The 24,177-nt window shown below is 40.4% G+C and overlaps 1 long non-coding RNA gene across 1 annotated transcript; it reads left to right on the forward strand.

Annotated features, from left to right (window-relative positions):
• The first annotated feature begins 1,261 nt into the window (after nt 1-1,261).
• Nucleotides 1,262-3,329, forward strand: LOC110589061. Its single transcript, XR_002480867.1, has 3 exons — nt 1,262-1,281; nt 1,407-1,464; nt 3,308-3,329. It is a non-coding gene; the product is annotated as an uncharacterized LOC110589061 (long non-coding RNA).
• Nucleotides 3,330-24,177: the final 20,848 nt, after the last annotated feature.

Raw genomic sequence — 24,177 nt, forward strand, 5'->3', positions numbered from 1 at the left:
GAGAAAAATTCTTCCCCAGGGCACCTGGGTGGCTCAGTCGTTAAGCGTCTGCCTTCGGCTCAGGTCATGATCCCAGGGTCCTGGGATCAAGCCCCGCATCGGGCTCCCTGCCCCGCGGGAAGCCTGCTTCTCCCTCTCCCACTCCCCCTGCTTGTGTTCCCTCTCTCGCTGTGTCTCTCTTTGTCAAATAAATAAATAAAATCTTAAAAAAAAAAATTCTTCCCATAATACAGTTCATTGGTTCATAGTTTATACTTTGAGCTTTCTGGACACGATGCTGTACTTAATCTAACTGTATATATAGGGCTAAGGAAAGGTTGACAGTAAAGTTGAAGACAAAATGGGTAAAACAGTTAAATAGTCTATGGCGGATTGCTCCTTAATATACTACCAGGGGTCAGGAATGAAATATTAATCCATATGTTCTGATTACAGGACAGAAATGTATTTAGAGAGCATATGTTTACCTCATTCCACCCTTGAGACCTTGTTAATGATAAGTGTAAAAAGATTTTTTCAAGAACACATAAAACCCAAGAACAAATTTATGTGATAGGAGATGACAGGAACAAAATTGGGAAGTTGGAAAGCTGTCAGTGGTCAGTGGTCAATGACTTAGCAGATCCGAGAAAGCTGAATGCCAAGTCAGCAGAGGGGACAGCTGAGGGACTCATTAGCCACAGAAGTCCCTCACATGCTCCAGAAGTAGGGTGAGGGGTGAAGAGTAGTGGCTGAAAGTCAGCCTCAGAAGCAGTGAGTTCCCCAAATCTGCCCCTCAGTCATACACAGCTAGTGGAATGAATTGTTCCTACTGGATGATTGTTCTCTGGAAAGAATAAACTGGGGTAGAGTTCAAGATGAGGCTACCATGTTGAACACAGGGAGACTGAATGAAAGTGTACATCCTGGATGTTGAGATTCCTTGTGCTCTCCCCACACAGATAATGGTGGCAAGGCTCACCCATTCTAGGCAGTAGATGGGAGATCCTTCTTTAATTTGACCAGCCAAGAAAAAAGAAGCTAACGCGAGATGATTCCTATTAGTGAAATCCACTGTCAACAAGGCCCACTCACGGGCACAGAGTTTCTGACCAGCTTCTCAGTGTTGCTCCCTTCACTCCAAACCATCAGCAGAGATTGACAGCTGTCAGAGAAGAACAGGTGGAAGCACTAACCTTGCTTGGAACATCTCCCACCGAAACTGTTGTGAAGGAGGATGTTCAGAAGAAAATAATGGAGGAAGAAGAAAGAGGAAGGAATTACCTCAGTTCTCTCTCTGAGGTACGAGGTAAACTCATCTGAGGAAGGCAGAAGTTAACAGTACTATGATACTTGTTTGGGACTGTGGTGACATTGGCTACTGTAAACATTGCAACAGGAGATTCTTTTTTTTTTTTTTTCAACAGGAAATCCTTAAAGACAGTGAGCAGCATGGTGAACTCAACTGATCCTGCCATAGAGGAGGTGAGAAGACGATGCATAGATTAATTATTGAGTGGGGAGTTTCAGGAGCAGCGTGGTGGAAGACCAAGTAGGCAAGGGAGTGGAAAGAAATGATGAAATGGGTGGGCTTAGAGCCATAGTAATAGAACGAGTCAAGTGATAGGCAAGAAAGGGAAGACGAGAGTGGTTGGTAGATTGAGGAACCATGGGCAAAGGTCGGAAACTCTAAGGTTAGCAAATAGTAGGGCTCAGAGAGTGGGGTACTCTAGCTCATGTTTCCTGAGAGATGCCAGAAGAGTTTCCTGTCTCCTGTCACCCAGGAGGGAAGACCCCTTTCAAATCCTGCTTCTTTCATTAAACTGCCACTGCTTACCTCAAGTCAAACTTTATTTTCTTTATAAATTTGAGCCTTATTGTTTGTATTACAAAAATAACATCTGATAGTATACCGTCTCCTGTAAGTGTCCTGTGGTGTATTTCATTTATCATTTTTTTAAAGGGGAGGGGGTGGTGGGAAGGGCAGAGGGAGAAAGAGAGAGAGAATCTTAAGCAGGCTCCATGCCCAGCACAGAGCCTGACGTGGGGCTCGATGTCACAACTCTGAAATCATGACCTGAGCCGAAATCAAGAGTCAGACGCTTAACCGGCTGAGCCACCCAGGCATCCCATCATTTATCATTTAAAAATGTTTATTCACATATTACTCAAATCATTTCCTTCCCTTTTTTATCACCTGCTGGGTATTTTGGAGATGGCAGTCCATTGTCTTATTGTACTCCCAAGGTGTTTATTTGATCATAGCACTTCCTTAGATTTTTGATTGCCACTTCATCTCATCAAGTCTCATAAAAGTCTCAGACAGTTGCTTGCACCAAGCAGGACCTATTTAAGGTCACCTGCCCTATGTGATGTGTGAATATACCTACACTTCTGAAAGCAGAGTAGGTGTGGCAGGCTGAATAATGGTCCCCCAAAATGTCCAGATCCTAATTCTTGGGTCCTGTGCTTATTATCTTACATGGTATATTAGTTTCCTAGGGCTGCTCAAGAAATTACTATAAACTTGGTGGCTTAAACAACAGAAATTTATTCTGTCACAGTTCTGGAAGCCGGAAGTTGGCAATCAAGGTGTTGGCAGCTCTGTGTTCTCTCAAAACTCTCTAGGAGAGAATCCTTCTTTGCCTCTTCCAGTTTTTGGTGGATCCTTCTGTTCCTTGGCTTGTGACAACATCTCTCTAATCTCTGTTTCCATCTTCACATGGCCTCCTTCCCCGTGTCTCTGTGTGTCCTTTTCTGCCTCTTACAAGGACAGTTTCATTAGATTTAGGGCCCACCCTAATCCAGTATGATCATATCTCAATCCTTACCTTAATTGTATCTGCAAAGATCCTATTTCCAAATAAAGTCACTTTCTGAGTTTTCAGGTGGGCAAGAAGTTTTCTAGGATATTGTTTAACCCACTGCATATGGCAAAGACTTTGTAGATGTGATTAAATTAAGGGTCATGGGATTGGGAGATTATCCTTCACCACCCAGGTGGGCCCTAAATGCCACCACAAGCATCCCTATAAAAAAGAGGCAGAGAGAGACCATATACACAGAAGATTGTCTATTTCCTTTAATAGTCTGCCAGCTCCCATAGAAAGGGACTGTGCCTGTTTTTGCTCACCTGTATACTCCCAACATTTGATACATTGTAGGTACTCAAAAGGTATTTCTTGAATATCTCTTTAGTTTTTAACCTATAAAAATTTAGTTTTTAACCTATAAAAATTTATTTCTACCCAAATAGTTTATATAAAGTAATAATTACTCTCATTTGGTAAATATATTTAATGACTCTCTGTCCCCCTTTTAAACCCAGGTCGGGGAAAGCACCCTACTGCTGCCTATTATGAAAGGAACAGAAGTTTGCAGCCACTCCTTTACAGGGAACAGCCATTTGGATGAATTTTGAAATGCTTTTCACACTGAGCCAAGACATACAATGGTTTCTTCAATTTCTAAAGTTAATATGGTAGTAACCTGAGCATTCAGAGACTTTAATACAAAACTACATTATGCTCCTGGTGCATTCCCCTCTGATTCCCAGCTCAAGAGCATTTCTGGCCTCACTGATTGTGCCTGTGGGTGTAATGGCTACAGTCCTTCTTAATATTGCCAGAGGTAGCAGCACACAGAAGAGGAAGCCCCCGCCAAGTTGGCCTGGTGAAACTGAAGACAGTTCCAGAGAAGAAATGTTCATATCAAGGGAGCTTTTAGTTGTTATTTTTTAGTGGCCATATACTCTTTCGACTCTAGGGATTGTTTCTGAATTTGCATTTAGGCTTAAATGTAAATAATCAGAGAGAGAAAAAACCCTATAGGATAAACATCCAGGAAACATTAGTTTGGTATAAATTTTTCTGTGGAAATATATCCTATTAGTTTGCTAAGGCTCCTTTAACAATGTACCACCAACTGATTGGCTTAAACAACAGAAATCTATTGTCTCAGTTCTGGAGCCTGAGAAGTCTAAGGTCAAGGTATCTACAGGGTTGGTTCCTTCTGAGGGCTATGCCTCCCTTGGAGCTTCTGGTAGCCTCAGGCAGTCCTTGCTTGTAGATGGCATTCTCTCTGTGTCTTCACATCGTCTTTCCTCTGTATTTCTCTGTTTCTGTGTCCAAATGTCCCATTATAAGAACATCAGTCATATTACGACTTGCCCTAATGACCTCATTTTAACCTGATTACCTCTATAAATGAATATCTTTATCTCTAAACAAAGCTACATTCTGACGTACTGCAGGGTTAGGGCTCCAACACTTTTTTCTTGGGGGGAAGAATTCAACCCGTAACACTCTAATCTGGAAACCCCAGCAGCAGACAATTTGCAAGGTAGGCTGCAGGACAAGGCCTAGGCACTGGCCAGTAGCTGACAGACTAAGCAAGAGCATCACAGACAGGATAAGTTCAGCTACCAATAGCCACAGTCTCTGATAAAAGGAGTATTGTACCCAGAGAAAGGACTGAGCCTACCCTTAGGGCTTCTCAGTTTCATTCATGTCCTTAGATAGCAGCACCAAGAATGTGCCAATTTTCAGAAACAAGGGACAAACTATTGCTCTAATCTTGTAAAATTTTCAAGATCAAATTAATTATTTAGTTAAGGAATTAAATGTTATGAAAGTGGTTAAATGAAATCCCATGTAATTTAGCTATTTTCTTGGAGAAGAGAATTAAAAAAAAAAAAAAGAACTGTTATCTTCTCGTTCATTATGGAAAATGCACATGAAATTGTCCTGACTGGTTGAAATTCCACATGTACAATCTCACAGTTCATTACCTTTATTGCATAAGCCCCATCAAAGATGAAATTTGATATTAATTTGTGGGATTTTTCTGATCAATGTTTGTCTGCCTCACCAGAATGTTACCTCCTTATGGGCAAGCACCGCGTTTTTATTGTTGTTTTGTTATGTTTAAAGATTCTCAGAAATGACCACAAGTGTTAGGTCATAGTATGGCCTCAATAAATATTTATTATGAATGAAAGAATGGGGTAGCATTTGAATAGATTCATTTGTTATTTGGTCAAATGATTCATCATTCATTCATACAATCATTCATGGACAATAATATTTATTGTTCTGCAAGTATAGCTTATGAGGTGCTAGAGAGGTTTCAGTGATGAAAAAGAAGTAACATTTTCTCTCAAAGAGTTTAGGATTTACAAATAGAACCAAAATATGCAAAAATCGGGAGATCCGATTTTGCAATGATAAAACAGAAGCCCACTGAGAGTAGACTAAAACACTAATAGGCATATAGAAGAAGAGAGAGAGTATCATATTCTGAGAGCAGAGGAGGTTCACGACGGAAGCATCTGGGGTAGGTCCTAATGAATGAGAAGGATTCTGAAGAATAAAAATGAGAGAAAAGGGGAAATAGGGAGAGAAGGGACCAAAGTGATGCTTTTATAATAGCAAGTGCTATATTGGCAGGGAAACAAAACAAAACAGAAACAAGGAGCTGTTGACAATAAAAATACAAATTAGACTGGGACCTTCATTTGCTGAACTGAAGAGTGTAACAATAACACCAAATAAGTGGCTTAAACAACAGAAATCTGTGATGACGAGACAGTAACGATTTTTCAGCAGGGCAGTGATGTGATTGGAGAGTTTCCATGGGAAGACCTTGGGGCGGCAATGGGTGATAAGGCTGGACCACAAGGGAGTGCAGTGGCAAAGATCATTCAGGAAGACGGGTATACTAGTCCAGGCCAGTGGGACCAGAAAGGGGGAGATCCAGTTTTTGTGGGGTCTGAAGCCTACACAACTGGACATTTTAAGAAAAGTAATACAAAACCAAGTATTAAGTATTTATTTAAAGGAAAAAAGTCATGAAAATTACATATTTTTAAAAGCTAATAAATACTATAAATATGAAAAATTGTGAAAATATCAGATTAAAAAAAAATTAACAACCTGACACACATTTATAACTTTATTTTAAAGTAGGTGCCATGCCCAGCATGGAGCCCAAAGCAGGGCTTAAACCCATAACACTGATATCAAGACCTGAGCAGAGATCAAGAGTTGGGTGCTTAACTGATGAGCCACACAGGCACCCCAACATTTTATTTTCTTATACATTTTGTTTATGTCTTATACATTTCATTTATGGTCTCTTCCTATGACAACAATATTGTAATGCAATTTTCTGTAGGGAGAACGGAAAGATAATTTTTTTCCCCTGTGGTATAATTAACCACAGTTTAAAACCATTACGGATAATTTAGAAAATTCTCTTCTTATTTTACAATTTGCCACTGGTAATGCCACATTAAGATGGATTCCAATATGATGGAATATGTGCAACTTTGCCTAGAAAGGTATGTGCTATTGTTTTACACACAGAAAATCTAATAATTCTACTTCACACATTAGCTGTCAGAAAAGAAAAAAAAATGGCTCATTTATAATTATATATGTTGCACTATTGAATATATTCTTGACAAGGCAGAACTTGTTTTGACTAGGCACTGATGAGAACCGAGTTCTCCACTTCTAACTGAACACATGTAATGATAGAATTTCCCACACACAAGCTTTAGGCTTTATACCTTTCAAATCTTGTGCCTCATTCCCTAATTCTGGCAGTGCTGGACACCTGAGAACACCTTCATACCAAGATATGACCTCTGCTTTGTGTTGCAAGACTGGCTGAATCAGCATAGTAGGTAACCAGGGTATTTCTGGAAACTGTTCCTATACCTGAGAGTCTAGCTATAAATTAGCAGCACAAGGAAATGACTATGACCCACTGAACAGACCACACTAAACCCACCCTAAATAATCTCCAACTCAATTTCTTCTTGTCTCTATTACAAAATTCCTGTGATCATTTCAATGCCACTTGACAAAGAGGAGTGGATGTTGCTGGGGGACATGTGATGGAAGGGATGTTGAAATGGCAAGAGATGGTAGTAGCTTACATATCTAATTTTTGCAAATTTTATGAAAATATATGACCCACTGGACAAATTGCTAGAGCCCTGTGACTCTAGGCATACTCTAATATGGCCCCAATGATCCCTGTCTCCTAGAATTAATAATCCTGTGTAATCTCCTCCTCTTGAGTGTAAGCTGGCCTAGTGATTTGCTTTTTAATCAATAGAATGTGACAAAGGTAATGGGATTAAGTTATATAAGATAGTCATTACCATCTTGCTAACAGACTCTTTCCCTTGCTGGCCACATGGGATATCCATGTGGCAAGAAACTGAGTATGGCTTCTGCCAATAGGCAGTTAGAAAATGAAGTAGGAATCTGTCAGTCCAACAGCCTGAAGGAACTGAAAATCTGTCAACTACGACATAAATTTGGATATCAATCTTTCCCCGGTTGAGCCTTTAGATGAGATCCTAGCTCTGGTCAACTCCTTGACTGAAGCCCTATGAGAAATCTTGAATCAAAGGATCCAGCTAAGCCATGCCTTGATTACTGAACCAAAGAAACTGTGAGATCAAATGTGTGTTGTTTTAAGCTGCTAACTTGTGAAGTAATTTATTACATAGCAATAGAAAATGAACATAGGTCCCTTCCAGGGTGGTGGGATTGGAATAAATGAAGGGCTTCAATGCTTAATGCATTTGTTTTATGGTAAATCTGCCTTTGAATATGAGCCTGAACCAGAGTTGTGGCCTTGGGAACAGTACATTAAAACCTCACATAATCATGCTGTAGACGTCATCAATATTTGCAGCATTTTATCCCTGGGCAGCTAGCATGGGTTTGGTGTGGGAGATTGCTCAGTTGACTAAAAGGGGGAAAACAAAACAAAACAAAACATCTGCCAAACGTAGGAGGTGGGGGAGAGTTTAAGGAAAGAAAATGTTTCTTTGAGCTATTTTTAAAAATTAGGACTTCAACAAGAAATGATAAACATACATTAGGGGGATCAGGGCAGATACCCAAAGTTAGAGAGCACACATTTAACAATCTCATCGGTATGATTTTATTACTTTCTTCAGCAAAGTGTGGCAGCTTCAATGTGGAAGCCAAGAGTGAGAAAGGTGAGGGTTACCTAATGGTAAAGATTTGTGACGTGATTACGGGGTTCCGGCCCAGCTGTATGGCAAGGAAAGTTAGGAGAAGGTGATACAGTAGGATAATAGGAAGCCATGGGGGTCCTGGGAGTCACAGTGAGATGGGGAAACAGGTTCAGGAGATGTCACAGAAGAAGGCAGGCAGGGTGGGGCGGTGGGAGGAAATGGCATGGTCAGAGGAGGGATTCTTGAATTTGAGAACCTGGAAGTGGAATACTTTCATGGGAAGATGATGAGTCAAGTTTGGCTGCATAAACACGTGGTTGAAATGGAGGTAAAAGAAAACTCATTGAAATTTAAAGCAAAAATTGTGACACCAGGTTTTCAAAATTTTCATCAATAATTTTTAAAGTTATAGAAGATGGCTGTAAGGACAAGGTATTGAAAGATGACTGTGAGTTGGATTATTTTCCATCAGTATGATCCTGCCTACTTTTCACTTCTGAAAAGATTTTTTTTTACTATGGCACATCTAAATTGATATTGTCAAAACACATCCTATTATTCTATTAAAAAAATATAACAAAGGAAAATTATAACCTGTGTGCTGAATCCTTTCCAATTTAAGAAATACAAATAATATTTTCCATAACATTAATAGTATATCCTTCCTTTAGCAACTCCATTTTGTACTTTTTAATTACCTTCAACCAAATTATTCATTAACAGATGCCATAAACAGGTCATCTGAAGTTGGTTATCAGTAGGAACATAAGTCATAGTTCCTGTCTTAATCTTGTCTTGTGATTCTACAGAGAGAAAAGTTAGATGGGCTGTTTTAGCCAGTGAGCATCCTTCTGGATGTTGGAGTAAAAAAATCTCACCTAGGGCGCCTGGGTGGCTCAGTTGGTTAAGCAACTGCCTTCGGCTCAGGTCATGATCCTGGAGTCCCTGGATCGAGTCCCGCATCGGGCTCCCTGCTCGGCGGGGAGTCTGCTTCGTCCTCTGACCCTATCCCCTCTCATGTGCTCTCTGTCTCTCTCATTCTCTCTGTCTCAAATAAATAAATAAAATCTTTAAAAAAAAAAAAAATCTCACCTAGACTTAGGGAAGCTAAGATTTCAATGCTGAGTATTGAAGGAAAATGAAGGTTAATAAGTCATAGCAGCAAGTGTGAATTGGTCTCTACTAATGTAGTTGTATTTTTAAAAGTGAACCATTTCCTTTGAAAGATTTTTAAAGATTTGGGGAAATTCCTACACAATGGGTCCTGCTTCTTCGTTGTGTCATAATTCAAATTCCCAGACTGGCTGACCGATCAAATGCAGGTGCTAGGGCTGGGCCATGTCAGTGAGAAGCAACAGGAGGGTATTGGCCTTGAGAGGAGCTTCCATTTTGGCTTGGGCATGTGATAACAGATGCATTAAACTTTCAGCCCTGGCGGTGGCAAGGGCAGGTTCCCAGAGGGCTTAAGGCAGAGTTCCTGGCACAGAGGTAGCCTGGAAGGGGTGGTAGCTGCCAAGTTTCCTCTAGTACTCAATGGGAAGGAAAGCAGCAGCGACAGCAGGTTTTCTCATCAGGCCAATTCTGCTATGAGGTTTTGGGCTTTCTTCCTGAGAATGAGGCTCAAGTCAGGTTCACCAGCCTTCCCAGCAATTTTGAGATTGTCGAATATGCTTTGAATAAACTCTCTTTGTGCTTAATCAGTCATAGTCATTATCTGTTGATTGCAACTAGGAACCCTGACAAACATTTCATATTAGGGTGGGGCTATCACAAAGACCTCCAGATGGCATTTCTAAGCGAATTCTTTTGCCTGAAGACTGTTTCGGTGTTCATTTCTCAGTGGGGCGTGGGAAGGGGACAGCTACATGTAAATGACTGGGGATGGGGTCAACAACCCCCTTGATTTCATACTACCACCCCAGGATGAAAAAAAGGATGGATATTAGATAAAACCTGGCAGAAGACTTTAGTCATTTAAGAGCACATTTATTCAACGCATCACTTACTGAATGAATACTACATGCCAGCCTCTTTATTGCACTCTGGAAATAAAAGTACAGGGACAGTGACTTGGAGAAAGGAAAGTCATGAAAATAGATAAATCACAACATAACACAATAGGAGGATTTAAAGTAACTTAAATAAAGGGCTAGGTAAGAATATACCTTATGATAAACTCATATTAAGTTACCACATTTTAAAAATATTTTTTATTATGTTCGGTTAGCCACTGTATAAGTACATCATTAGTTTTTGATATAGTGTTCAATGATTCATTAGTTGCATATAACATCCAGTGCTCATCACAACACGTGCCCTCCTTAATACCCATCACACGGCTACCCCAGCCCCCTACCCCAAACCCCTCTGAGACTCTCAGTTTGTTTCCTGGATCCTCCCTCTCTGATTTCTCCTTTTTTTATGAAATACTAAAACTATAAAGGGAGATCACTCTAGCCTATTTACCCAGAAACTTCAAGGAGTGATGGACTGCTTCAAGAACTCACAGTTTTGTGAGCCCCACAAGGAGTTAATGAGTTGCTTAAAGAACAGCCTTCAGCTGAGAAAAAGTAGAAAAGTAAACAGGAAAATGCTGGAGAGAAGTGAAACAATGTTCCACCCAGATGGCTCAGGTGCAAACCTCATCAGTAGCAGGGTGGGGGTAGGTTTGAGATGGAACAAAGAGACATTATTACTCAAAGTGCTAGAGTATTAATATATTTTTGCTCAGGACTAGGGAAAGGAGGGTGCCTTTTTGGTAAGGGAAAAAGCACTTCGGGGTCTCCTCCATGACTCTGAGGCATGGAAATATCTGTATTTAGGGGCGAATTTGGCTATAGTGAATTGTAGGGAAGAGATAGGAGACAAATGGGGAGAAGGGGGCTCACTGCTCAGAGATGAGAAGAAAGCAGGGTGTTCGGATTCCTTTTTTACTTCCTGTTGAACTACTGGGTCACTTCACGAAATAGGGAAAGAGGCTGGAATTTGCAAATCCAACCATGGTTGGGGGGGGATTGGAGAAGCCACTTTGTAGCTATTTAGGTTGATTCAGTGATAGAAAGATACTGAGTAACTAAATAGTACCAGCTATAATTGGAAAAGCAGTTTGTCACTTTAAGTTATCTAATTTACATCCAAGAAATAATTTACCTAATGAGAGTCATTAGCTTTAAAAAAAAATCTATGAAAACATTAAAAAGTATGTAACTATATTTGGCAAGATGTTTTGTAGTTGAGAAAACTATGCCCATATACTTCACAGATACAAAAATACAAACTAGCATAAAGCATGTAATTAGATTTTAAAATGGCAAATAGGAAGATAGTACTGAATATATCTAGTCAGGCTGAATAAAAATTGCTTATAATGGGAGGGAAGAAGAAAAAAGCTTTTCTAAACTCTGGTTCTGAACCTTTCAGTAATATTAATAATACAGAATGGCTATTTTGACAAGGCAAATACTGTAAAGTTAGCTGTAGAATTGTAAAATTAACTTTCACCTTGGAAACACAATGACTTGCATTTGAACCCCAGCTTTGTCCTCCTACTAGCTGTCTAAGGCTCAAATGTGACAACGTTTGCGAAAATGTGCCATAAAAGGGCAAGCCAATACAAAAGGAGAGACTTGGTATTAAAGGTGTTGTTTCCAAAGAAGTGGATGGAGTTCATAGATAAAATAAATAGAGGATACCATCCTTAATCAGAAGAGAACCAGTTTCCTACCCTGAAATTGAAGGCATTTCTTTTTAGTGGTGTTACAGAATTGTTCAGATGTGACATTGTGGGAGGCAGGCTTTAAGATGTCCCCTAATGATTTCTACTTTCCAGTATTCACATTCCGTATAGTCCCCTCCTACATTGTACTGGAGATGGACTGTGTGACCAATAAAATATAGCAGAGGTAGCAGTAGGTCAGTTCTGAGCTTAAGTTGAGAAGACACTATGGCCTCTCTGTCTCCGTCTCCGATCTCTCACTCCACAGGAAGCTACTGCTATGTTGTGAGCTGCCCTATGGAAAAGTCCACATGGTAATGAATGAAGATCTCTAGCTAATAGCTGCATGCCTGAGCTTAAAAGTTGATCTTTAACCCTGTCAAGCCTTCGGATGACTTCTGCCACAGCTAACTGTAGCCCTCCTGAGAGACCCTGATGCAGAACCACCTAGCTAAAGCTATTCCTGGATTCCTGAGCTCAGACGCTGTATAAGCTAGAGATGCTTCTTGTTTAAGCTGCTAAATTTGGGGATATACATATACATATATTTCAAGCATATATATAGCTTAGTAGTGTATCAACCTGGCTGAACTAAACTACATTTACCAGACTTCCCTTTTTTGCATGTTTCTGGTTACACTGGGCCCAAGAGAAATTCTTGTGGGAGATCTGGAGGATGGAAGTGAAGTGGCAGCCATTTTGGAGCACAGAGACCTCGTTTCCTATCTGCTGGCTCAGATAGGAGTTGGAGTGAGGCAGTGGCCGGGCTTGTAACTGCCCCATGTTCTCCTGGATCTTTCTTCAGCTTGTCTGTTGCCTGAGCTAGGTGTGTGTGTTTAGTTCTGTGAAGAAGTTGGCTTCCGTTGGATATCCACGTTCCCCAGATCAAAGGCAGCATGAACTGATTTAGGTTTCAGTCTGTCCCCATGGATTCTAGCTCTTGCATTTGGGTTCCAGGCTGTCCTTGCTTCCCCCACTTTACATCCATCTGTCCTTCCTAACTGCCAGCCTGTGCACTTCAAGCCCCAGCTTCAGACGTGAAGACAATGGCCTTCCAGATGCTGCTTAGCCAGCTTAACCAGTTGAGTAATATCAAATCTTTATAACAAAGTCCTACATGTACACACACACACACACACACACACACACACACATGTAAATACACACACCTGGTTCTGGTTATATGGGAGCACTCAGATCCATCATCAGGAAGGTAGAACTTATATTTGCTGACAGGTTTAAATTATAGGTCATATAAGTGCTCATTTTTTCTCACTTCCGGTCCTCCCAACTCCAGTTTTCTAGCCTTTTCCCTGGTGATGCTTACAAAGGAAATAGCTATTGGACGGTCTTCTCCAGGAGAGAAATCTAAGCACTTCTTGAAAGTGAAACCTGATCACTAGAATGATGATAATTAAAATGACATTAAAAGGTGGAAGATGCTGAAAATGTCAAGTGTTTAAGGAGAGAGGGAAAGGCAGAATTTCAACAAGACTCTTGCTTCAGCTCCTTGCATAAAAGGAGAAGGAAGATACTCTGCTGCCTCTACTCTCCTTCCCACAACTGTCACCTAAGGATGGAGGCAGGAGCCCCAGCAAAGCAGTGGATAGGACGATCTGTTCCCAGGTCGAGCCTCACACTTGGTGACTCACCGTGTGTCTGACAGTGTGGAGTGGGCTCTCTTCCCTCTGAGAAAAATATCACTGTGGAGGGTATTACTTTATTTTTATAACTGGAAATATTCTAGTCTACAATGTCTAGAAGAGGAAGGAATTAATATTTTTGGTATCCACCATGTACATGGGATCGTACTAGCTACTTTACATACACGGCTTCATTTCGTGCACAGAACAATGACAGGAGGTTGGTACTGCCGCTAACATTTGACAGATGATCAGACAGAGTCAGAGAATTTATATAACTTGCCTGTAGATATAAGGCTGGGTAGGTCTGTCAGACTTCAAAGTAAATACACTTTCTATAAAACTGCACTGCTCCCTTTACAGAGACCTCAATTCTGAAAAGAATAATTATAATAATGGCCTAATCTCCTCATTAGTCTGAAGAGAACGGGGATCTGCCGGAAATGTTTTTAAAGTACCTGACCTGCAGCGGAGTCATATGCTCCAAGTATATTTCCATATGATATATACTCTCTTATGGGCCCTGCATTCTCGCCATCAATTCTCTCAAGAGGCAGCATAACACTGAGATTAAGGAAATGAGTCCTGAAGTCAGACTGCATTGAGTTCATAGAAGTGAACGCTTACTTACTTTGTGACTTTGGAAAACTTACTTAATCCCTCTGTGCTTCAGTTCTTTCATCTTTAAAACAGACAGTGATAGCACCCACACTATAGTGTTGTTAGGATTAAATGACATATTTTGTCAAAAAATCATAAACCTAACACATGGAGCCCGTATGATGGGCTAGACATTATTTCAGTGCTTTGCATGTAGTAACTCATTTATTACCTCTCTGTGAAGTAGGCTTTGTTAGTATTCCCATTCTGCAGATGATAAAACCAAAGCATTTCGAGGCTAAATAACTTGCTCAAGGTCACCTGTAAGGTGACCAAGTAAGGTCACATGGTCAAGTAAGTTTTGCTTACTTGAGCACTGCATTTCTCATTGTAGGAGTCAATGGGCTACACCCCACCCAGGGGCCTATAGATATTACCCCCAGGATTCTGAAATGCATGAAGGTGAAGAAAGGTAAAGGAGAATAACTGACTCCATGCTCTGGAACAAAAACTAAATATATTTTACAGTTTGTGATGAAAGACTCCAAATAAGCAATCAGTGGAGATATGCGAGGCCATCTAACCCAGTGCTTGACAATGGAAAGTAACCACAAAGGGGGATCTTGTGCTGGAGACGTAGGTGAAGAACACTGTTCTCTTGAGGGAAAGGGAAAGAAATGATTGATCAGATCTTTTGAGAGCTGGATCTAGGAAGTGACTAGGAGGTAACATTTTCCTTTATTCAACCGTGAAAGCAAAGCTGATAACATAGCCAAGTGTGGCGCCCCAAGGCTTGTTGTGGGCGGATGTGAATGGGGAGAAGGTAGGAGGAGTCTGAGAGACCTGAAGCCTGCGCGGGGGCTGGGAAGCTGTGCTGACAGGCCGTGCTGATAAGAGAGATGCTGGTGGAGTGAGAGCTGGGTTGTCTGGCTGGGTGGAGCGGAGCTCAGCAGCCTCGTTTCCACCTTTGAAGGCCAAATAAGGTATGTTTCTCTTTCCCTGATAAAACGTCGTCAGCCTGCTCAGGCCCTTGCTTTTGCTCTCAGCTCAAGTGTGGGTTTCCTATTTCATAACATCAAGGCATGACAGGTATACTGATTACTCTCCTGAGCAGGAGGACCTCTGGGGCTAGAGGCCCCCGGGCTTCACTCCCCAAGACCTGCTGGGTGTTTGTCTGAAAGCAGTGTCTAGGGACAAAGTCCATTTGAAATCAAGCTGAGTCTTTAGATTGAGGCTAAAACTGTTCTTCCAGGCAGTCTCCTGATGCTGGGACGAGATGACTCAGTCTATCCTTCCTGATTCCTGTGTCCATAAATTCCTTGAATTAGCTGAAGAATACAGCCTAAGCAAACTCCAGTTCTTTACTGAGACAAGATGTGAATTTTTCCTTTACTCTATTCTCTTCTTCCTAGCTCTTTCTCCCCATTGATCATTTGGCTAGATTTATATTCTCTGCCCTACACTTTATTAAGTTGCTTTTCTCTTTGTCGGTTTCAGAACAATACACATTTGGGTTCTGGAAACAAATACTTTCTTTTTTTTTAAGATTTTACTTATTTGAAAGAGAGAGAGAGACAGAGCATGAGCACAGGGCAGGAGGCAGAGGGAGAGGGAGAAGCAGGCTTCCCGCTGAGCGGGGAGCCTGATGTGGGGCTCGATCCCAGGACCCCAGGATCATGACCTGAGACTAAGGCAGACGCTTAACTGACTGAGCCACCCAGGCGCCCCTGGAAACAAGTACTTTCATATACATGTATATGAAGTGTATGAAGTCCTCACTTTGCACAGGGTTCCAATATGCCTACATTTCAGTTACCTTGGTTAAATAACACAGTTGAGTTCCTTCAACAACCCAGTTTAAATTTCAGTGTTCACAGTATATTTACTGAGTAACTGTGTAAAGTCCAAACTGTGCTGCTAGCTCCTTGGCTCACAAATCATGATGTAAATAGAAGATGCTAATCATGATCAATGACCTTCATAATACCTTTTTTAAAGGCTGTCCGTACTTGGTGACCACACACAGATTATTGGGCCCATGCACAGAAAGGAAAGTACAGAGTTGCATTGCTTCCTGGTTTCCCAGCAGTAAAGAAATAATGTAGGCCAAGCAGTTTAACTTTTAAAGCACGATGACTGTCATTCTGTTTCTCTTGGAGACTTGAAAATGTGAAAATTTGCTTTCAACCACCAAACACAACTTCATTAATCCAGCTAATGGGCCATGAGGGTGTTTTCACTTTGAAAGCCTCTTTTTGTCTGTGGACTTTAGGACAGGCTGTTGATATGACAAGTGGAGACCAAGTAACTTTAACTGAGTTTGGGAGAAATGTGTCATACGCATGCAACTGAAAACATTTAAGTATTGTGGCAGGAAGTAAAAGCAGGCAATATCTGTACAGTATGACAGAAACATCGACCACATTGTGCAAATAACTCGGCAGGATTCAAATCAAATGGAAATGGAGTTAAAAGAGCTGCCTGAGGAAATGGTGAAATTGCTACAGTTCCAGAGGCTCTGCATATGCAGCCAAAAGAACTTAGCGAAGGTGACCTCATAAATGAACGTAAATGAGGGAGGCTGGCAAAGAAAAAAAAAGAAGAGGTCCCAGAAGTGACACTGGCAAAAACATATCATATTAAAAGAATTCTCAGAGGTATTTCATGATATCAAAAACACAATGGTGGGGCGCCTGGGTGGCTCAGTCATTAGGCATCTGCCTTCAGCTCAGGTCATGATCCCAGAGTCCTGGGATCGAGCCCCGCATCGGGGTCCCTGCTCTGCGGGGAGCCTGCTTCTCCCTCTCCCACTCCCCCTGCTTGTGTTCCCTCTCTCGCTGTGTCTCTCTCTGTCAAATAAATAAAATCTTAAAAAACAAAACAAAACACAATGGTTAAAGTGTTGGTTCAGCTGATCCAAACTTAGAGCGGAGTTATGACAGTTCACCACGGTGTAACACAGATGCTCACTCCATGACATAGGATGAGAAGAAGGTAAGCACTGTTCAAACTACTCTTGATATGCATTTTTACAAAGAGAGAAAGCACTTTGGTTTTCAATGTTTCAAACGCTCTTAAATTACAGCGTGCTAAATAGTTTTACTGTTTTTGTGATGTACCTATACATCTAGAACTGACAATTTTTAATGTCTTAGCAAAAAATTTGGAAGATTCCAGAAAAATAAAAAATTTTCTCATCCATTATTCAGATTGCTTCTTATGGTTTCAGCTTGCACAGTCATTACGATGGCCTCTCACACTGTGCGAGGTGGAGATTGCCGTGTGAGTCATATGTCACATATATACATATTTAAATGTGTAGAAAGATTTACTCATTTACTTAACAGATATTTATTTATTTAGCATCAATTATTTGTCACGTATCAGACAGTGAACAAAAAATGTCTCAGCGCTCATAAATAAATTTAAAATATGTCTAGAGATGATAAAAACTGTGAAGAAAAGTAAAGCTGAAAGATACAGAGTTCAGGGTGGGCAGTGGTATTCTGTTTTTCTACAGTGTTGTCCCTGTAAGGTGACACTGAACATAGACATGCAGATATCTGAAGGAAGAGAACTCAGGCAAAGGAAATAGTAAACACACTGTTATTCTCTCTTATACTAATGATTCTACAAAATGTTTTCTGGTTCACTCAGGAGCCAGGTCTTGATGAAGTCTTGGACTACAGTGGTAAGGTTGTTGCTACTTCCAGGAGCACGTAGAATGGTCACAATATGATGAGCCCTAACTAGCTGTGCCTCCAAATGAGTGTAATAGTGCATTGATTCATTTTCTGCCTTATGATTTCCTGAAAAAGCATATTGATTCAAATTCTGCTTGGTTTCCCAGGACATAATCAAGCAGAGGTCATTCAGTGGAGAATGTGAAGTTTCTACTACCCAAGCATTATCTCTTATATGCCAAACATGTTATAGGTAACAACTCTCACATTTATTATCTTTAAAAAATCTTCAGTTGAGGGATGCCTGGGTGGCTCAGTTGGTTAATCGGCTGCCTGCGGCTCAGGTTATGATCCCAGGGTCCTGGGATCGAGTCCCACATCGGGCTCCTTGCTCAGCGGGAAGCCTACTTCTCCCTCTCCCACTCCGCCTGCTTGTGATCTCTCTCTCTGACAAATAAATAAAATCTTTAAAAAAAAAATCTTCAGTTGAAGTTCATAGATGTTTCTAGTTTTTTTGAGGTATATTATCAACTCATAGGTCTTAATTAGCCCTAACTTATATTTATTCATTTCTACAACTAGGCCATGAACTCTGATTTTTTTTTTTTTCACTGATAGATGACAATTGCTTTAAGGAGAAAAAGGCTCATACTGAGTAAGACAGAAATTAAATAGATGCCACATATTTGTGATCAAATTACCGAAACAAGTAGGGAGAAAAACAATACTTAGTCTTATATATATGCTAGGAATTGCTTTAGGTGCATTTACTAATTAAATTTTCAAACAATCTATGAATTGTTGAGGATACTACACACTTGTAGAGGGTACCATTATTCTTATAGATGAAGACCAGACTCAGTGAGCTGGCAACTGGTAGATCTGGCATTGGAACCTAGGCAGTGGGACTTCAGGGCCTTTATTCTTAATCACTGTCTTAATCAATATACTGGACTGAATCAAAGAGCCCTGGTGTGTGAGAAAACATGTCTTAAAGAGCTGAACAAACATTTGCGGCGGGGGGGGGGGGGGGGGTGGTATTTCTCCATAGCACTTCACCTTGCCTACAGTGGTTGTCACTCAAGAATCATTTTGCTCCAAGCAAAGTTCATTCAAATAGAATATTGATAAAGATCAAAGTTCTATATTCAGCTTAATAGTCTTAGAGAGAGGACAGATTGGATCAGCTGAAATAATAAATGTACTCATAGAAACATGGTTATGACTGTGGAACAAAATACCAACTATGAGAAAGTTTAAGAGAACTAGTTATTCTTATGATGCACACACATACATACACCAATTAATATAAATGGAAGCTCTCCAAGTACAGCAGAAACTCAGGCCCTAGGTACAAATCATTATGGATGTTTCACAGAACTAATGAACAGGGAGATTCTAGCTATTAGGATCAGAAAGGTTATTATCTGATTCATGAATGCTTTTAGTAATACACAAATATATGTTTAAAAAAACTTGACATTTACTTAAGCCACACTTTTTGTCAGTCAGTTAAATTATTAAGAAGACCGCAGCTTTTAAGATGGCCATGGTTAAAAGGAATTTCAAAAGATGACGTGGAGATTATTAAGCAGGCTTTTTATTCTGTAACCTATGTGTTTGCAAAGTCTGCCTTTCTGTGTTGATTCTTTTATTCTGCTCACTAACATAGCAGTTTAGCTTTTCTGTGGAAGCAGGAGGTACAACAATAAAGCAGTTCTCAAGTACTTACATATACAAGTGAAAGGTACTCCTCCCACTCCCCAAGTTCATCTCCTTAGTCAAGGATACTAAAGGATGCTTCTCAGGAAAAATACATTTCCCAAGGCAGAGGAAAGTGATTTCACTTTCAAATAATGCCTTTATATGCTTAAAACCCTGCAAATTCTGAAATTATTGCTTTCCTAGAGCTGATGCTAAATGATGTGGAAGACTCAAATTGAGTAGTCTCTGCCCTCAAGGATGCTGACATCTATTAGGGGGGCAATGGGGCACTTTTGAAACTCCTTAGGTTCCATGACCTTAGAAAAGATCTGAGGAGGAATTCTAGCTTCACTATTTAGGATGATTCAACTTAACATATCCCCAAATATCCAGCTTTGTTGCTTCTAAAATGGGATGATAATAATATCATTTTGTAAAACTGTGAGGATTAAAAATGTCTAATATATTCAAAACTTAATAGGTCAGATACACAACTCTTGACCCTCTTTTCCATCAAAACAATTTGTCTTCCCCTCAGCCTTCCTCAACTTATTAAATAGCACTATCTTCCACTCAATTTCTCAACACAGAAATGGAGGACTCATTCTTGATTCCTTTCTTTCCCTCATGCCTACATTCAGCACATGAGCAAGTCACTTCAATGAGGTCCACATCTGATCTCTGCTTACCATCTCCCATTCTCTCTCCAAGACAACTCAATAGTTTCCTAAGGTTCTCTCTGTCTGTACCCTTCCCCCCACTTTCATCTCAAACACGACAGCCAGAGTGATTTTTGAAATGCACATAATAGGGGCACCTGGGTGGCTCAGTCGGTTAAGCATCTGCCTTGGGCTCAAGTCATGATCCCAGGGTCCTGGGATCAAGCTCCACATCAGGTTCCCTGCTCAGCAGGGAGTCTGCTTCTCCCTCTCCCTTGGTGTGCTCAAGTTCTCTATCTCTCTCTCTCTCAAATAAGTAAATCTTTGAAATGCACATAATAGATCATGTCATCCTCTTTGTGATTCTCATAAAGACATTTGATTTTTACTCCTCAGCACCTATTCTGCTTAACAATCTAATACAGTGAATCCAAGTACATACTGGAATAAGACAGACTGAGTTGGAACCTGCAGGCCACTTACTGCTCTAGCTTTTCTGTAGTTCAGTTTTCAAGTCTGTAAAATGGGGATAAAGTTATTGGGGAAGGATATGAAATAGTACACGAAAAGTCCATAACACAGTGTCTAGCATATAGTAGATTCAAAAAAGTTATCCGCTTATTATTGCATCTCGAAGGATTGGTTCTAGACCGTGATCCTTTGATTCCTTGGAAGATCCTCTGACTTTTAACTTTCCTCTCTGATAGTTCCTGCCATCCTGTTCACACTCACTGTCTGCACTGGTTAGCATCCTCATTCTCTACTTCTCAGTCCATCTGAGATAAAGCAAATGCTTTGGAACAAACTGGAACCATTATTCCATTTCTCTATAAAACCACTGTTTATGTTTTTACGAAATTTGGTTTCTATTTTTTTGGTACATTTTGTTGCTGCACATTTTAAGAAGCGTAATAAAACCAGAAAAGGCAAAGAACGCACATGTTTGAGGTCAATGATGGCAAAAGAAAAGTGGGCTGCTGAATCCCCTGGTCTGACTCAGAGTGGCCATTCTTAGGTTCAGTGGTTCAAACTGGGTTTTTAATTTCAGTCCTCCTGAACATGGGGTTTTCTTGTTGGACTTTTCTTGAGTCTTTTTTTTCCCCTTCAATTTAACCCTGCTTCTAACTTCAGTCAAGCTATCATGCTACTCTCTCTTGTTCTCTGTGGGCACAAGGTTCCCTCTGTTTGCTTTGAGAAGCACAGCCTTCAGACTTCAGGCCAAGCAGAACTCTGGCTATTCTAGACATTCTGTGTACGGTCTTTCTCCTCCACCCCTCCCTCCCACCCCAATTTTTCCTCTGAGTCTCTTGGATTCACCAATTATTATTTTTTTATTATGCATGTTTTCTACTTTTTCCTAATACCTGGATCATAAGTATTCTATTTAATATGTAGCTCTTTATAGGTTGGGATAAATTAATTTTTGTAGCATGCCTTTACCAAGGTTAAGTATCATAGTACGTTACTGTACAAATGATGCACAGATGGGTCATTTCATTTCCTTAGATCCTGAAGGGAACCAGGCTTTTCACTGCTAGTGGCTTTATGGGTCCTACTGTTCCCTCTATGCTGCTAGTTGGTCACCAAAAATTCTGTCCCTCTTATGGCTTGTAACACAGCTACACTACACACCAGTCTTTCTTATAGTTATTTATGATTGTCCTGGTAGTAACTCAATGTCAGTACACATGATGTGTTTTCTTTTTTAGTTAAGTCTTTTAAGAGTAGGATATGCTTCCTACACACTTTTCTTTCCTGTTTTGCCAGCTGGACGCAGAGGAGAATGGGGTTCTAGAGAACAGAAACTCCCAATATGAGGAAAAGTCTTAGTCCCTGAATTATTAAGTATGGAGGAGCCGCTGAGAAATAAATTCATATATTTGAGGCATTTTATATTTTGGGTCTATTTTATACAGCGCTTAATGTCACCCTAACACAAGGCATTCTGATTCTTTTTTTTTTTATTTTTTTTATTTTTAAAGATTTTATTTATTTATTTGAGAGAGAGAGAGCACATGAGAGGGGGGAGGGTCAGAGGGAGAAGCAGATTCCCCGCTGAGCAGGGAACCCGATGCAGGACTCGATCCCGGGACTCCAGGATCATGACCTGAGCCGAAGGCAGTCGCTTAACCGAGCCACCCAGGCGCCCAAGGCATTCTGATTCTTGATGCTTTGTCAGAAATCTGTTTTCCTTCCTTCCTTCCTTCCCTGCTTCCTTCCTTCTTTCCTCTCTTCCTTCTGAGTAAGGGAGCAGGCGAGGCTAGGTAGGGAGAGATAGATGTGGGCTATGCAACCAGGCTCACAGAAATCCCAGATGTGGAGAAATGCTACACCTAAGATATTAACCAGAAAAAAGGGAACACCTTGTTTGTGCTCATATTTACAGTAACATCTTGTTTGTTCTCATGATATTTACAAGAACACCTTGTTTGTTCTCATGACAGTTATAAGTCCACCATGTTTGTTCTAAATATAGACAGGATAGGCTCATGATATTTACAGATCCACTATGATATTGACATGAAAGTTACCAAGTTCCCTGGTCAGTTTTCTATATAAGACTGACCATAAAACCCTCAGCGGTAACCCATTTGGGACCCCTCTCACTCAAAGGAGTTTTCCTTTTCTGTTCTCACCTTCACTTAATAAACTTTCACTTCACTCTTTTGGTCCTTGAGATTCATTTTTCTACTCCATGAAACAAGAACCCTGCAACACTTCCTTCCTTTCCTTTTTTTCTTTTTGTTTCTCTCTCTCTTTTCCTCCTCTTTCTCTCTCTTCCTCTTTTTTTTTTCTTCCTTCCTCCTTTACCTCTTCCTCCCTTTCTCTCTATCCTTTTTTCTCTCAGACCTTTTAGGATCTTCTCAGCATTCCCACTACTCTGAAACTTCAGTATGGTATGCTTGGTAAGTTTTCAGTCTTCATGCAGAGGACTCTGTGGATTTTTTTCAAACTGGCAATTTCTTTCTAGAAAACTAACTTGAATTACTTCATTTCTAGTTTAATATCCTTTTTTTCTTTCCTTTAGAAATCCTAACCAACCTCGTGAACTGATTTTCTAATTTTCTTATATTTCTTCTCCTAATGTCTGTTTTTTTTCTACCTTCTCCTTTCCTCAGGAGATACTAATGATTCCTTGGTCCCTTTTACTGAAATTAGTTCTAGTAGTTTCTGTGTTTTGACAGCCAAGAAAACTTAGCTAAGAGTTATTCTTCTTGGGCAGCGGCAGCATTTCAGGTATTTGCCTCAGAGTGCCTCTTTCGTTTTTTGTTATTTGTTTTCTTGTCCTACTTCATGGAAAGAAGGAAATGTTTTCTTTAGGAAGAGGCATTTTCTTTCTCTCTGTTTCCATGAGTAAATCCTCAGCTGCTGCTTTATATTGCATATTGACTTCAACATGACCTGTTTCAGTCAGGATAGGCTAGATGATACTTTAGTTATAAACAACCTGAAAAATACCAGAACCTCAAAGTAACACAGCTTTACTGCTTTTTCCCACATGTTCATGACAGGTTGGTAATGGCTTTGCTTATTGTGGTCACTCAAGGACTAAAAGGAAAAAAATTTGAGGTCTGGCACCGTCACAGAGCCCAGAGTCCTCACATCACAAATCTGTCCACAACCCATCGGCCAGATTTAGTCACACAGCCTCATCCAAACACAAAGGAGCACAGAAGCATAAATCTACAAGGTGCCCAGAAGGGGAAGAACAAGAAGCAGTTGTTCACAGCTCGAATGGCTACTACTTTAAATCACAGAAAAAGATACACTGAAATAGAATATGTATCTATATCCATCTATCCACCCACCTACCCACCAACCTATCTAGCTATGTATCTGTCTACCATCTATCTGTCTAATCTATCATGTGTCAGGGACCCAAGTACACCTGCTTATTCAGTAGATACAAATACTTCTGTATTTGATTTTCTGTGTCTGTTTGCTGGCATCCAGAAGGCCACTGGTGATTTTAGATTTTTATCTAAAGAAACATTGACTATAATCATCAGCTGCCTTTCTAGAAAGCACCTTCTAAGAAAAACTCTGTGCTATGTTGCAGTTAAGAGGTGATAAGATTTCTTAATCATGATCCAAACTGTCTTTAACAACTTTCAACACAAACTATAAATAGCCACGCAATACCATCTGTTTCACATATTTTGGTGTTGGTGATATATGAAGGAAAAAGTCC

The sequence above is a fragment of the Neomonachus schauinslandi genome, chromosome 12 (assembly GCF_002201575.2).
Source record: "Neomonachus schauinslandi chromosome 12, ASM220157v2, whole genome shotgun sequence".
NCBI classification, from domain to species: Eukaryota; Metazoa; Chordata; class Mammalia; order Carnivora; family Phocidae; genus Neomonachus; species Neomonachus schauinslandi.